The sequence below is a fragment of the Dryobates pubescens genome, chromosome 9, assembly GCF_014839835.1.
Source record: "Dryobates pubescens isolate bDryPub1 chromosome 9, bDryPub1.pri, whole genome shotgun sequence".
Classification (NCBI taxonomy): Eukaryota; Metazoa; Chordata; class Aves; order Piciformes; family Picidae; genus Dryobates; species Dryobates pubescens.
In genome coordinates, this window is record NC_071620.1 from 3,397,186 (window position 1) to 3,414,140 (window position 16,955).

A 16,955-nucleotide genomic window follows, 5' to 3' on the forward strand; every position below is an offset into this window, starting at 1 on the left:
AAAAAGAGGAGAGAGGGAGGGAAATGGAAATGGAGGAAGGAAAAGAAAAAGAATGCTTCCATCTGTCACTTAGAGTTTTCTTCTAACAGCTGTTGATTTGACTAATGGCAGTTGCATAATTACTATTTTACACGATTTTCATAATGTCCTTTGTCTGGACTGCCAGTTGTCTTGATGGAGCATACTCAATGGTGCTATTCAAGAGTGAAAACCTGCTGATTAAAAATCCATGCCTAGAGAAATCTGAAGAACATGAGCTCCCTATTTGAAGCACATATACCCTCCTTGGAAATATCTTTTGTTGGCTTTCATTTTTCCCTCTGAAAATTCCACTGCTGGAAACCATTGAAATACCAATCCCAGAGTGATTCTCTTGATTGCACAAATGCAGTTTTGCATATAGCAGTACAAGTATTAAAGAAAGCATAATTGTTAGACTGACATCCACATTATTTTACCAGTGCTTTTAAAAAGAAGAGAGAACGAGAACCAGTGTACTTCACCATGGCTGTGACTCAAAGCTAATTCAATAGATACAGTTATGCCTTGATCTAACCACAAAGATACTATCTGTACTGATAAGGCTCTCTTCAAGTGATGAAGACTTGTTCCCTGGAGGTGTTCAAGAGGGGACTGGATGTGGCACTTGAAGCCATGGTTTAGTAGTCATGAGGTGTTGGGTGACAGGTTGGACTTAAGGATCTTTGAGGTCTATTCCAACCTTATTGATTCTATGATTCTATGAAATCATAAATGCAGGCTTAGGAATGACTGAATCTTTCTTCCAAGTCATTTGATAATGATTTCTCTATCCCATGAAGGGAAATTTCCCTTATTTCTTACCTGCTAGGAAGTTAACTAGAAGTTTCATATAAGCTCTTTACTCATTGTCCCATCAATGAATATATGTAACAAATAATTAGACTACCATAGGAATAGAGTTTTAACAAAGAGCTATCTAATTAGATTTATAGAATCACAGAAACATAGAATTATTAGTGTTGGAAGTGACCTCAAGGATCATACAGTTCCAACTTCCCTGCCATGGGCAGGGACACCTCACACTACAGCAGGTTGCTCACAGCCACATCCAGCCTGGCCTTCAAAACCTCCAGGGATGAAGCTTCCACCACCTCCCTGGGCAACCTGTGTCAGTGTCTCACCACCCTCATGGGGAAGATCTTCTTCCTAACAGCCAATCTGAATCTACCCATTTCTAATTTTGCTCCATTCCCCCCAGCCCTATCACTCCCTGACACCCTCAAAAGTCCCTCCCCAGCTTTCTTGTAGGCCCCCTTCAGATACTGGAAGGCTACAATGAGGTTTCCTCAGAGCTCTCTCTTATCCAAACTGAACAACCTCAACTCCCTCAGTCTGTCCTCATAGGAGAGGTGCTCCAGCCCTCTGATCATCCTCCTGGCCTTTCTCTGAACACCTTCCAGCATGTCCATATCTTTCTTGTAATAGAAATATATCTTCTCTGAACATGTTCCAGCTCCTCCAGATCCTTCCTGGAATAGGGGCTCCAGAACTGGATGCAGTACTCCAGGTGGGGTCTCACGGGAGTGGAGCAGAGGGGGAGAATCACCTCCCTCGACCTGCTGGCCACACTTCTCTTGCTGCAGCCCAGGTTCTGGTTGGCTCTCTGGGCTGCAAGTGCTCACTGATGGCTCATGTTGAGCTTCTCCTCCACCAACACCCCCAAGCCTTTTTCTTCAGGGCTGCTCTCAAGCCAGTCCCTGGCCAGCCTGTATCGGTGCCTGGGATTGCCCTGACCCAGATGCAGGAATGTTTCCTCAGGAAACATTTAGTCAGTGTATAAAACTCTCTGACACTCACCTTTCTGTGTTCCAACCATTAGCTGATTAGAGAAAAAGAGTTAAAATATTCCCCCAAAATTAGAAGAGCATCTTTGCAATGAGAATGTTCTTCAACAGTAATGCTGCTTGTTGATTTGCTGGACTAACACAGTATTAGCAAACGAGAAGCAAATGAGAAAAAAAAGAAAAATTAACATAAAGGTCATTGAAATGCTGATTTATTCAGTAAAAAGAAAATAATACATAATATAGACACAATCAAGGGAAGCAGTATTGTTCAGCTGCTCTGGAATTCAGATGAGTTTATTAAAGTGTATATCACAAAGTAACCAGCAACTAGGGATCTTAATTGACATTCAGGTATTGAAAAAAATCAGGAGGGTCCTGAACAATGGTTTGAAATAACTTTAAAAATATTTTTAAACAAATTATTGGATGCAGATTTGGGAAAATGTTTGTCAAGTGTAGATTCAAAGCACTCCTGTCATTAACATTCATTCAGAGGAGATGTGTAGGCATATTCAGAAGTTACTTTTTTGCTCATGATTTTCTCCTCTGTGTAGATTCTCAAGCCACCCTCATCAGTGTAATGTAATTGCTTCCCAGTAGAGCTATAAGTACTCTGACTAACATCTGTCTCCTGTAGTTCATGATCTCTCTCATCCTCTCCCTAGGGAGTGTATATAGAGGAGTGTGTCATTTGGCTAGATTTTGATTTGGGGCAATTTATTTTTCACACATTGCTGTATCATTACTTAGGCATGTAGATAGTCTGTCAGAGAGTCATTATACATCTCATGAAATTATGTGCCTTTAGTAGTTTTCTAGACCAACATGAAATACCCTTTATCAAGTGTTCTTACCTGTTTTGAAACGGTCGAGCTGTAGCTGCTGCAAAAGCCAATTGCTCAGCTAATGTGTTCCAGGGCGTAAGAAATTGACAGAAGTCTATGAGCAGGCAGGGTGTCTCTGAGCATCTTTGACAGTTTTACAATGCACAAGAATGATTATAGTGTAATTCCAGTCCTCTGACACTTTGTTCACTCTAGTTCAAGTTGATTAGCTTTTCTGGGTTTCTTCCAACTTTTATGATATCACTAGTGATGCCATCTGTCCCAGGTAGTTTTCCTCTTAAAAGCTTCATGATTTTATCTTTTTTTTTTTTTTTGAGTGCATAAGGTATTTTTTTTCCCTCTGTCATAGGAGATGGTGAAACTTGTCATGTTTGTCTCTATGCATTCTTGTAGAGCTGCTGGTAAAGCTCATTTGCTCTCTGCAGGATGCTCTCTCTCCCTCTGTAATTACTCTTTCATCACTGTCTGAGAGGGACATCTGGTGTCAATTATCTGTTTTCTTCTCATCTTGCTACAGCTGCTTCTTTTAAGAGTATTTTAAATCATTTTTACATTGCACCATATATTTGTATCTTTTGTGATCTTTCCTTTTCAAGGTCATGCAGAGCTTGTAGTTGCAAGATATCATTATTTCTTTTATTTCTATATTTCTTTTATCATGAGTGTCCTAGATGCATTTGCACTACTAAACAGACTGTGATAAAACACTGTCCAAAGGTACAGCTATAATGAGATTTCTGTTTCAAAGAAACCCCTTTGCTGAGTGAAAACTTGGTTATATCTTGAGAGGATGAAATCACATCAGGGCAATCAGATCCTCATTAAGAGAAGATAAGTAATTGTGTTCATATGACATATCATTTAGTGTGATCCACTCTATCTGTTACAAAACATAAGCAGGTACTCGGGAACGTTTTTCTTCCCCTCAGTTTTTACTAGCTATCACTCTTAGTATCATAGAATAGGTCAGGGTTGGAAGGGACCACAAGGATCATCTAGTTCCAACCCCCCTGCCATGGGCAGGGACACCCCACACTAGATCAGGCTGGACAGAGCCTCATCCTGCCTGGGCTTAAATACCTCCAGGGACGGGGCCTCAACCACCTCCTGGACAACCCATTCCAGGGCTTCACCACTCTCATGGGGAAGAACTTCCTCCTCACGTCAGCCTGAATCTCCACACCTCCAGCTTCATTCCATTCCCCCTAGTCCTATCACTACCTGACATCCTGAGAAGTCCCTCCCCAGCCTTCTTGTAGGCCCCCTCCAGATACTGGAAGGCCACAATTAGGTCACTTCAGAGCCTTCTCTTCTCCAGACTGAACAGCCCCAACTCCTTCAGTCTGTGCTCACAGGAGAGGTGCTCCAGCCCTCTGATCATCCACGAGACCCTTATCTGGACACCTTCCAGCACCTCCATATCCCTCTTGTAATAGGGGCTTCAGAGTTGGATGCAGTACTCCAGGTGGGGTCTCACCAGAGCTGAGCAGAGGGGGAGAATCACCTCCCTCGACCTGCTGGCCACACTTCTCCTGATGCAGCCCAAGATCTGATTGGCTTTCTGGGCTGCAAGTGCTCACTGAGAGCTCCTGTTGAGCTTCTTGTCCACCAGCACCCCCAAGTCTCTCTCCTCAGGGCTGCTTTCCAGCCAGTCACTGCCCAGCCTGGATTTGTGCCTGGGATTGCCTCGACCCAGATGCAGGACCCTGCACTTGGTCTTGTTGAACCTCATGAGGTTGGCTTGTGCCCACCTCTCCAGCCTGTCAAAGTCCCTCTGGATGACATCCCTTCCCTCCAGTGTGTCTGCTGCACCACACAGCTTGGTGTCATCAGCAAACTTGCTGAGGGTGCACTCAATGCCACTGTCCATGGCACCCACAAAGATGTTGAACAAGCCTGGTCCCAGGACTGATCCCTGAGGGACTCTGCTTGTCACTGGCCTCTGCTGGGACATGGACCATTGACAGCCACTCTTTGGGTGCAGCCATCAAGCCAGTTCTTTATCCATCTAGTGGTCCACCCATCAAACCCATGTGTCACCAGTTTGGAGACCAGGATGTGGTGCGGGACAGTGTCGAAGGCTTTGCTCAGGTCCAGGTAAATGACATCAGTTGCTGCCCCTCATCGTTTAATGTTGTCACCTGTTCATAGGAGGCCACCAGGTTTGTCAGGCAGGATTTGCCCTTGGCGAAGCCATGCTGACTGTTCCAAATCACCTCTTTACTATTATTCTGAGTCAGTAGTGCCTCCAGGAGGATCTGCTCCATGATCTTTCCAGGCACAGAGGTGAGACTGACTGGCCTGGAGTTCCCTGGTTTTTCCTTCTTACCTTTTTTGAAGATGGGAGTAATGTTTCCCCTTTTCCAGTCTGTGGGGACTGCCCCAGACTGCCAGGACTCTTCCCACATACCTCCTCAATCTCACAGCAAGGACCATAGTAATCAAGTTCCTCCCACTGTAAGAGACATTAAGGCTCAAGATGGCTTCAGAAACCCAAATATGCACAAATCTATGGAACCCAAAACATTATAATCCTGTGTCCCAAGGGATTGGCAGAGGTAATTAAGTCACTTTTCATTATATTAAAAAAATTATGGCAGTCAGTCAGAGTACCCATTGAGTGGAGTAGAGAGAATATCATACCCTTTTCTAACAAGGGTAATAGGCAGGACCTTAGATCTGCAAGTCAGTCATCCTCAGCTCTGTGCCCAGTGAGATCTTGGAATAGAAGCATACAGGACACAGACATAAGTGATTACAAAGGGCCAAAATTTCTTCGCCAAGGGCAATTCATGCCTGACTAATCAGATATCTGCACAAGGAAAGAACTATGAGTGTCATCTATCTGAACTTCTGTAAGGCCTTCGACGCACTCCCTCACAACATTCTTACCTTTAAATAGCAGAGAGATTGATTTGATGGATAAACAGTTACAGTCAATGGCTCAGTGTCCAAATGGAAACCAGTAGCAAGTGGTGTCCTTCAAGGGTTCACAGTGTATCCAATACTATTTAAGATCTTAATCACTGGCATATTTAGTAAAATTGGGTGCACCCACGATGAGTTTGCAAATGACACTATGTTGAGTGGTGCAGTTGATTGACCAGAGGGAAGGGATGACATCCAGAGGCACAACGACAGACTTGAGTGGGGCTCTGTGAATCTCATGAGGCTCAACAAGGCTAAGTACAAACACCTGCAACTGGGTCGGGGTAATCTTCAATTTCATCATGGAATGGAAGATTAATTGACAGGAGCCTAGCAGAGAAGAATTTGGTGATGCTGGTGGATTAAAAAAGTAGATATGAGTCAACAATGTGCATTTGCAGCCCAGAAAGCAAATCACATCCTAGTCCACACAAAAAGAAGCATGGCCAGCAGGTCAAGGGAAGAGTGGTGTAGCATGGCAACAGGCTACCCATAGAGGTTGCGGGGACTCCTTTTCTGAAGACTTTTAAAACCCTCAAGGATTCATTCCTGTGTGACCTGCCCTAGGTGATCCTGCCTTGGCTGGGGGCTGGACTAAATGATTTCTGGAGGTCCTTTCTAACCCCTAACATTCTATGATTCCATGATTCCCTCACTAGTCTGCTCTATTTAGACACCACTTGGAGTACTGGATCTACCTCTAAGGTCCCCAGAAAGATACAGACCCCTTAGAGAAGACCCAGAGGAGGGTCATTAAAACAATCAGGGAACTCAAACCCCCCTCCTATGAAGAAAGGTTGAAAGAGCTGGTCTCAGCCTGGAGGAGACAAGATTCAAGGGAGATGTTGCTGTATTCTTTCAATGCTTAAACAAGGCTTATAAGAAACATGAATAAAGGCATTTTACCAGGGCCTGTAGTGAAAGGATGGGTTTGAGGAGGCAATGGTTTTGAGATAAAAGAAGCTGGATTTAAACTGGATGTAAGGAAGAAACTTTTTACAATGGAGGTGGTGAGATACTGAAAAAGGTTGCCCCACCAGTTGTCAATGAGCCATCATTGGAAGTGTTTGGAGACAGGTTGGTGGGGCTTCTTGCAACCTTATCTGGTGCAACATGTCCTTGCACACGGCAGCGGAGGGTTGTACTACTTGACATTAAAATCCTCCCTTTATTCTAAACCATGCTATGGTTTTATGGGGGTTTGTATGTTGGGTTGTTTTTTTTATTTTTATTGTAACTTAGCATTTTCTCAGGCAATTTGACAACAAAGGGAAATACAGACCAGGGTCAATGAACAGATGCCTGAAAATGCATACTATGCAGTCCAAAACGGTGCACATTATTTACTCTATCAAATTCAAATTATTCTTGCAATTATTATGCTACCCAGTCCTTGATGCCGCTGCACACTTGGTAGAGGAAGGTTTAACAAATGTCATACAAAACACAGAATCTCATCCCTTCTTAACTACTCATTTTTGCACTATGACATTTAGCATGTCTCTAATGTCTTCACTCTTCCAGACAACGTGCCGTGGCACAGTATTGAAAATCAGAACTTACAAGACTTCCAAAAATTTGAAAAAGAAGAAATTCACAAAATATGTCTTAGTTGAGGGGCTTGATGTTTTTTTGGTTTGGTCAGAGCACACCCAACCATTCTTTGTACCCAGGTGGGTCTTTGAATCACAAGACAAATCATAAGAAAAAAGTGGATCCCCTCTTAGGAAGGGACTAGGCTACTTTTTCCTGATGTAGTCTTTTCTCTAGGACATGCTAATCTTAACAAACATACTTTGTGTTGTCCCAGCCTCTTCAACAGCTGAGGTTGTGTGAGACCACTTCCATATCACACCTGTGGAATTGGGACACAGAAAGAGGTGAAGTGAGTTCATCAAGTTTGTCCAACAAGCCAGCAACAGAACTGGGAATTGAAGCTCAGTCTCCTGAAACTTATGTAGGTGTTTGTCAAGAGGCAGTTGCCAAGAGTCTTTAAAGACCCTTGCAGATTCCTGCACAGAGCAATGCTGGTGATGAAAAATACAGCACATAAACCAAAGGCACAGAAGTAAACCTTGAAAGGGAATTAAATTCTTACAGGAAACACAGGAGAAATTAAATTTCTCTGCTACTTAATGAAGCTCTCAGGATGTGTTTTGTGTGAGTGTAATGAAAATGAAACAGGAGAAGACACAGAAAAGACAGAAAAACAATCACATTCCATTTTGTTCTGAATATTTTACACTGTAATAGTCAGAAACATTTTATAGCAAAATCATCCAAAGCCCAGGACTCTGCTCTAGTCTTCTGCTTAGCTGTTGTGCACAGTAGCCTCAGGCAACTGGGTTTCTCTGAAAATTTAATTCTTATTCAAAGAGGCTATTTGGAACCTAACATATCAACCCCCAGTTCAACTGCTTTAGAAATAAGATCTGCTATAAAAGTTGGGGCAGATCTGCAGCAAAATTTTAGTTCTGAAAAGGCACCACTCCTATTATGGAATGAACTCTGGAAATAGGAGAAAAGACTAAATATTTTTTAGCCTTTTGGCAGGAGGTGTTATGCTTGTAGTAATAAATGGGTCCCAGCCAGCAAATTAGGCCAATATTTTTCAGTTAGCAGTTTTCTTATTCAAATTTTAACCAATTTTTCAGGTGAATTTTCTAAGATGATTTTACATCACTTATCATATAGAGGTGAGATCTGCAGAGACAAAACCTTTGAAATGATTTAATTGTTATTTATTTGTTTCAAGACTTTCTTTCTCACCCCAACCACTATTTCCAATCTGTTCTGCCTGACAAATGATAGCAGCTACACATTTCAGATGTACAGGAACAAAAGAAGAAAGGGCTGGGGTGGGATAGCTGAAATAAAGTCTTGTGTGAGATGTTGTCACTTGTAGGAATGGGATAACCAGCTGCTAGGACACTGATAATCATCTCTGCTGTTGTCTCAGCTGTCATTTTCTTTTCAGGGAGAGTGACAGCAGTGTCGTGCTTGAGAAGAAGAAACGAGCTAGGTAAGAAAATGGGAATAGAATTAGAATTAGAATGAATTAGAATTAGAATTAGAATTAGAATTAGAATTAGAATTAGAATTAGAATTAGAATTAGAATTAGAATTAGAATTAACCAGGTTGGAAAAGACCTTCAAGATCATCAAGTCCAAGAAGAACTTCTTCCTAACATCCAGCCTAAACTTCCCCTGACACAGCTTGAGACTATGTCCTCTTGTTCTGGTGATGGTTGCCTGGGAGAAGAGACCAACCCCCACCTGGCTACAATCTCCCTTCAGGTAGTTGTAGACAGCAATAAGATCTCCTCTGAGCCTCCTCTTTAAGCCTTCAACCAAATGCGCACTGAATCAGTAATCTTACTTCATGACACTTGGATCCTCTTTATTCTAGATTAATTATTCTATTAATACCAAAATTTGGTAGGTCAGTGCATAACTTTGAAAGCTAAGATAATAAATAACAAGATTCTTCACTAAAACAAATTAAATTTAAAAGAAAAGTAAATGTAACATACTAGATATTAGAACTCAAATGGACCTTTCCTACAGTACAAAGAAAGATGTTTTTTAATATATTAGCATAAAACTCTACAATATTGAACCCTTCTTTTCCCACTTACCCTTTCTTAAATGCCTTTTACAATTTTTTGCCCAATGGCTATTGAGAGGCCATGGTATTGTAGATGCAATATACATAACTCAAGGAGCTGGCAAACCTGTGAGCTATGCAGTGGAAAATGAGGGAATCTTCAAAATCAGCTTTGTGCAATATTACAGGTAAGCAAATATGGTACCTGATAGAAAAAGTTCTGTGCAAGCATAGCTTAAAGTTTATTACATTCTGTGAGAGACTAAATCTTGTCTTTCTTGATGTGACTCAACAAAGATAAAATCACCTTTGCTGCTTGCCCAGAAAATAGCTGATGTGTATTGGGCAGAGCCAACTGAACGACTCTCTGGAAGGTGCATAGATAAAGGTTGCTCACCAGACTGGAGCTGCCCTGGAAATAATAGGCAGAGGCCACTGCTATCCATACTGTCTGGAAAATGCATATTCACCACATGGATTCATACCTAAAAATTGTATAAAAGATCTGAGCAACTACTGGCTCAAGAGAAGGAAAAGACCTGGACAATGCCGCAGAGAAGGAAAGCACAAGAGAAAGAAAAACCTGGGGCAATGCTGCTCTGAAGAAAAATGGAGACAATACCAGGAGAGAAAAATGACAGAGACATCACCATGGAGCCTGGAAGAAGCAGAGCAAGAGGAACCCTCTCCCTGTGTCTTAAGTTCTGCCTGCTACAACTCATGGAGCTGAAGAGGCTGCTCAGAGGATAGCACAGCCAACAAGGATGACCTCTCCTCCATGCCAAAGCTGCAGCAGCCTTCCTCCACAGACCCAAAGTGTCTTGGGGGGTGAGGGGTGTGGTAATAAAATTCCTTTCCTCTTCTCTCTCTCTCTTCTCTCTCTCACTCTCTATTCTCTCTCTCCCCCCTTCTGATCCATCCACTTTATTCTGTTAAGTCTAGCTATTGATATTTTGGCCTTGTTTGTGCCTCTAATTTCATAACACAGGCATATTCAAAAGAACTGAGGTTCTTTCCCTCTCTGCACTGAGACACATTCCTACTAGAGAGTTTGTAGGAAAACAACAACAACAACAACAAACAAACACCAAAACAAAACAAACCCCACAAGTAAACAAAAAACCAACCTTGGAACACTTCAGCTGCATTCAAAAAAAGTAATTCTGTAGATGTTGGGAAATGAAACAAAGGCATCAATATTAAAAATTACCCACTTGTCCTGCCTAAAAGGTCTCAAAGAAATGTTCTTGGCTAACAGCCCTTTGGCACCATCCAGACAAGCATGGAGAGTCCTTTTAGTACAGTAAAAGTATTTTTTGCTATGACTGAGTCCCAAGATTTAAGAGCACATTACCAGAAGAAATTTTAATTACTGGTATATGAAAACAATGGGATGGGAATTGAAAGGGAAAGAAGTTTCAGCCAGGGGCAGCTTCCTGTGGAAAATTGTTTCCACCGCAGAAAAGAAAGCAAATTAATGCAATGTCAGGGCTAAAATGGGAAGTCAGGCATTTGTTCCTCAAGCAAGCTATATGAAATTATGTATCCACACATTGTGAATTAATATGTTCACAGGGCTGAGAAAGTTGATATCCAGAAAGAGGAGAGATAGATCAGCTAGGATGTTTAAAACTTACCAGTTTGTGTCAAATCACATGCAAGACACTAGAAGAGATCAGATGTAATGGTTCACTCTTGCTTTGAAATAAAGCTCTGTCAATGGGCTTGAGAGGTTCATCCTCACTCATTTGCCAGAACTTGAAAGCCCAGAAATTTCCCAGAACTAGAATGACAGCCCTGTTACTGGCTTCAGAAGACAAAGATTAAATATTTCTTGAATGTAGGATGAGAACTTCAGTAAGATTCTTTATACACCAACACTTAAGCATATGCATCTAAACCATTTTAGGAGCTGTGATAGTCCACAAACACTGAACTAGCTTGTGGTAGTTTTAGGCAATGCCTTTAAAATTTTGTCGCAGATCTTGAACACAAAAGTGGTAAAATGTAAATAAATCACTACTGGGAGTAAAAAGGAAAACCATGATAGCACTAAACAATCCCATTGGAAAGATAATGGACTTAAGCTAGCAATGAAAACAGTTTCACTCTTTTCTCGCTTCCTCGGGCTGGCAGATATGAAATTGCTTCAGCTTGACCTTGGCTGCACTGCTTCTGTTGTGACTGGTATTAACTTCTCTGCTTCTGTCTCTTGTCCCTTTTGTACAGGGAAGGTGAGGGGGAGGCAAGGAGTGAGAAGCTAGTAGCTTCTCCTGGTCCTTGGCTAGGGGTTCTTTGTGCTGTTTATTTATTGTAAATCCCTGTAACTATTGTAAATACTGCATATTGTACACATATTCATTACATTCCATTGTAGATTGTAGTTCTGCTTGTAAATACAGCTTTCATTTGCTTCCAACTGAGCTGCTCTGGCAAATTTAATGTTGGGGGCAGAATTTTCAATCCACCACATAGCTTCGGAATCAGCCAGGTTCACAAAAAGTATTTTGACATGCACCAAAACAAGCACAAAAATCACAAAAGGCAAACTGCCAACTGTTCACACTAATGATTGTAGTCACAATAATGTGGAATGGTCACCAATAAAGCAAAGTAAGGGCTGCTTTTGTGAGAGCTTTCCAACCTTGTAATAAGCCAGGCAGGACACATGAAGCAAATTAAATACTCTTATAGAATATAAAATCAGAAGAAAGAATTCGAAGTTGGAAGAAGGGCCTGTATTTCGGCATCACAATTATGAACACATTTGGTTTTGGTTTTTTGTTTGAATGTTGTCTCAGTGCAGAGGCAGAGAGAGACTCAGTTCTTTTTGAACATTCCCATGTTGTGAAATTGAAGGAACAAACAAGGACAAAATACCAGAAGTGAGGCTACTTATTAACTGAAGGAGGGAAACAGAGAGAGTAAAAATGGAGAAAGAGCAGTAATGGAATTGTATTAGCACCCTCCCCCCCAGCCCCAAGACAATTTGGGTCCAAGGAAGGGTGCTGCGGCATCCTTGTTGGCTTGTGCTGTCTGCCAAGGAGGGGAGGGAGAGATCCCAAAGTCCAAGTCCTCCTCTGAGCACCCTCCAACATGTGGTGTCTTCAGTAAAGATGTCTTTTCTCTTCTCCATGACCTCTTCTTTTCTTCTTACAGCAGGCAAAACTTAGGGCATAGAGCAAAGGAGGGTTCCTGGTCTGCTGCTTCCAGACTACATGGTAATGTCTTTCTCTCAGTATCTGTCCTTTTCCCTCTCCATGTTTCTCTCCTCCTGAGCAGGCATCACTCAGGCCTTTTACACAGTTTTTTAGTCACAGGGTTTTTTAGGTATGTGCCCAGATATTGTCTCCAGGGGATCTTCCTGTGTATTCCTTGTGTACTTACAGGGGGCTAGTGGAGGGTGGGCCTCTGCCTCCACCTCCTCCTTCACCTTTTACCTGCCTATATACACAATACACATCAGGGGCTTATCATGCAAGGTGGAGAATACATTGCATCCTTTTCAGCATCCTCCCTGATATGTAGAGATAATCTTGTCTGTGCATATACCACAGTGTCAGTACCAGTGGCATCCACCCAGTATGTATTTCTGTTGCCAGAGGGTCTTTTCACCATCCCCTTCCTGGGCAGCTGCAGTCTGGAGAGGAGCAAAGGTGATTTTATCATTGTTGGTTCACATCAAGGGAGACAAGATTTAGTCTCTTACAAATATGCCCTTATTTTAATGCCAATTGAATCATTTTTACAAAAAAAAGGCCTGTAGCACAAGTGATTTTTACTGCATTTGAAAGCAGCATTACAAATAATCTATCCAAAAAGGCACTTTAGTCATACTTTTGTCAAGCTCATCTTGTGGAAGTTGTGTGATTGTAAACATTTTTCTTTTTTAAAGTAACCTAGAAGTTTGGTTTATTCCCTCACATAAGGAAAACAAAAATAGAACCTGTGACATTCTGATGGACAGAATAGATATTTTATGTAAAAGGTTATTTTTGCTCATTTAATGCCATGTAATAACAGGGTGAAATCTTTCACACAATAGCTCATCGAAAGTTCACAGTAGGGTTCCACCTCCCTAAGAGTTAGTGACTTATGCTTTGTTTTGGCTCATTTCCAAAGTGCTGCACTGAATGATGGAATGAATCTATGATCCTTATATAACCGCTCTCAAACTTTAGAAAAACATGTTCTCATCCTCTGAAGGGACTGTCTTTATTGTCAGTTTGGCTCTCAATCTCCTCAACACTTTGTCAACATCCTGACCCCACGTCAGATGTGGAATTAGCATGGCTAAAATTTCCTCAACGAACTTAGGGGTTTCACCAGGGCTTTTCATTCCTCTTTCAGTGACAGCAGAGGTCATGACTTTTCCCTGTGCTGCTGTCTTACCCCATTAATATTGACTCTCCCTCATAAGACATCGTTTTCTGAAAGGGAATCCCTGTTTTAAAATGTTAAAAAAGAGCAACATTTTTATACTGACAAGAAAAGAAGCATTTAGGAGTTGAGGCAACATCCAATGCACAAGAATGATAAGGAGGTTTTATAACTGAAAGATGAAAAACAATAAAGAAAATCCTATATTTTTATATTAGTATCATAATTTAATGAAATATTATCCACTTTTTCCTATGTTAAAATACCAGTTTCCATCTCTGCTGTAATTATTGCTTAAATGTGTCATCACAACAGGGAACAAGAAATTCTTTTTTCAGACGAGAAGTACTTTCCTTTTCAAATTTTAGGTTTTGACTTTTACCTTTTTTCAATTATCTACTAGAGAAAATAAGTTCTTTAAAACATTAAAATTCTAATATGTCGTTATACTTCAAAAACAATTTCTTTAAAGAGAGCAATTTAGCACAGGACACACAAGGTTTAATACTTCCAGGAGATATTTCCTAATATATCATTCCTGCTGCTTGAAATTTTAGGAAAAGGAAAATGTGTCTGGCAAGTTCTGTGTAATAGGAGCTATAGCAAATTTGGGGCAAGAATGTGGTCTCCCTTCTCAGATATATGAAACTGTGACATTTGTCCCTGGAGTCAATTTGGGAATAGAAAGGACTTTATAGAAGCTTCAAATGCTGATGAAAAATCTTTTCCTTTTACTGACATTATATTATGTGTTGTGATGTGATGCATAAGAAACATAGACAAAAGTGTGTTTCTGGGCCCCTCAGTTTAAGAAGGACATTGAGACACTTGAATGTGTCTAGAGAAGGGCAACAAGACTGGGGAGAGGCCTTGAGCACAGCCCTGTGAGGAGAGGCTGAGGGAGCTGGGATTATTTAGCCTGGAGACAAAGAGGCTCAGGGGAGGCCTTATTGCTCTCTACAACTACCTGAAGGGAGGTTCTAGCCAGGTGGGGGTTGGTCTCTTCTATCAGGCAACCAGCACCAAAAAAAGAGGACACAGTCTCAAACTGCACCAGTGGAAGTTTAGGCTCAAGGTGAGGAGAAAGTTCTTCCCAGAGAGAGCTGTTAGCCGTTGGAATGTGCTGAGCAGGGAGGTGGTGGAGTCACCATCCCTGGAGGTGTTCAGGAGGGGATTGGACGTGGCACTTGGAGCCATGATTTAATAATCATGAGGTCTGTGGTGACAGGTTGGACTTGAAGATCTTCAAGGTCTTTTCCAACCTTATTGATTCTATGATTCTATGAAATATGGTAAAATATAAGCAAAAGTGAGATCGAGGAAGCAGATTGCTTACTCACACTCCTTTGCCAAGTATTGTATTTTCCCCTATATTTACTTCTTTTTTGTTTTGTTTTGTTTTTTAAGCTATCAGATACCTGTGGTGTCTAATGCTGAAATTTTGATGTGCAGATTTTTGCAAACACAGGCAACTGAGAATGTAGGTCTACAAGATATGAGTAGAGCTTGTACTCTTAATGCACTCATTTTTCCTTGACATCCCAACTTCAGGTCTCAGGGAATGTATTTTCAAAGTGCCTAAGGCTTATGTACTGAATGCTCTTGTGAGAATAAACAGGTACCCCAAAAAATGCAAACCTACAATCTATTGGGTAATGTGAAACTCAAACTCACACTTTTCAACTGAAGATGCATAATTTTTCAAGCTAAAAATTATTATTGGCAAAATTAACCTGTGCATCTGGCCCCACAGACAGCCTGAGATGTGTGCAGCAGTTCTACAACAATACCCAGAAAGCCTCAATAGATTAAATGGAAGTAGTTAAATAAATGTTAACTCTTCTCTGATAAGGAAAGAGGATAGATCATGCTATAAAATAAAGATTTTCCAGAAGAACACATTTCTCTCTAGCATCTTCTTGGCACTTTAAATTTCATTTCTGCTGCTTTGTGCTGCTTTTGAGCCTCTTTTAGTTAATGCTTTCAAGGGAGTTTATTTAGGAAAAATGCCGGTTGAATGGGATTTTTCTTACAGTGAGAAAATGTTTCAGACATTTTCTAATTCAATTACTAGAAAATCACCCACTTTAAGGTACAAAGCCTCACTGGATCAAAGATTTAGTATGTTCAAAGAAGGGGATAAGTTCTTAAGAACTGTCCCTATGAGTTGCAGGATCACAAAATTATTTCCAGTGCTTCTGTTTGCAAAGAGTAATTGACAATGCAATTTTTGTTTCTATATCCTTCCACATTAAGAAAGAACATATGTTATCCCTGTTTAAACAGTCTAAAGAAGTGTTGTGCAATGAAAATCAGTATAGTGAAACTGTAACTAAAGGATTTTACAGATAACATCCCTGATGGACTTTAATGTTCATTTTTACAAAATGTGTACCAGTTACATGATTTCCTTGATAGCTTTTTCATCTCCTTCATTGTTATTTTGCTTTCAATGTCACTAACATTTAAAAATCCATTTAAAAATCCATTTTAGAATATTAAATCCTCAAAGCATATAGATCCATCTGCTTCAAAAAAATCTTTCATAGGAAAAGAAAGAAATCCTGGTCTTACTTCCAAGATCCTGCATGAGGCAGCATAACAAACTCTCTTTCACTGGGGCCAAGAATAATCGGTGCAACATCCAATCTTGTTTGGAACAGCTCAAGGGACGGTGACTCCACCACCTCCCTGGGCAGCACATTCCAGGGGCCAGTTTCTATTTCTATTATACAGTGAATTATTATCAGAGACATCATTGGCATGACACCTGGGAAATGTGTTATTCAAGGCTTATTGGTCAAGAGCTGGCTTTTCAAGTGAGGTATTACATCAACAATATGTGTTCCTTGTAGGCCATTGTAACACCTGTTGATTTTTCTTCCTATACTTGATAAAACTATTTGTGATAAAAGATGGTACAAATGCAGCTGGAGGCAAAGCTGTAATTTTCTTTCATGGAGAATTATTGCTTTTCTTAGCATGGAATTTTCATATTTTGGCCAAGATAAGGAATCCCTTCCAGGGTCAAAGCAGACCAAGTGCTGAGTGAATTAACTTTATCAACATAATCCCTCCAGACACACATAAAGGACTCTGTCCTTCAGAGTCACAAAGGTCTTTGTTTCTATATATTTCACTTCCTCTCCATGCTGCACTTCCTGAATGGTACACTATTTTTGCTCATGACAGTTCCAGGTCCCAGCAGATTTTAATTACAAAGGACTTAATGTAGCATCCTTTAGAAAACAAACTCTGGAAAAACTCTTCCAGAGCAGATTCAGTTACTCATGGGAGTGTTTTTTATAATCCATCAGCAATGGTAAGTGGTGGTGAATGGTGCCACATCCAGCTGGCAGCCAGTCA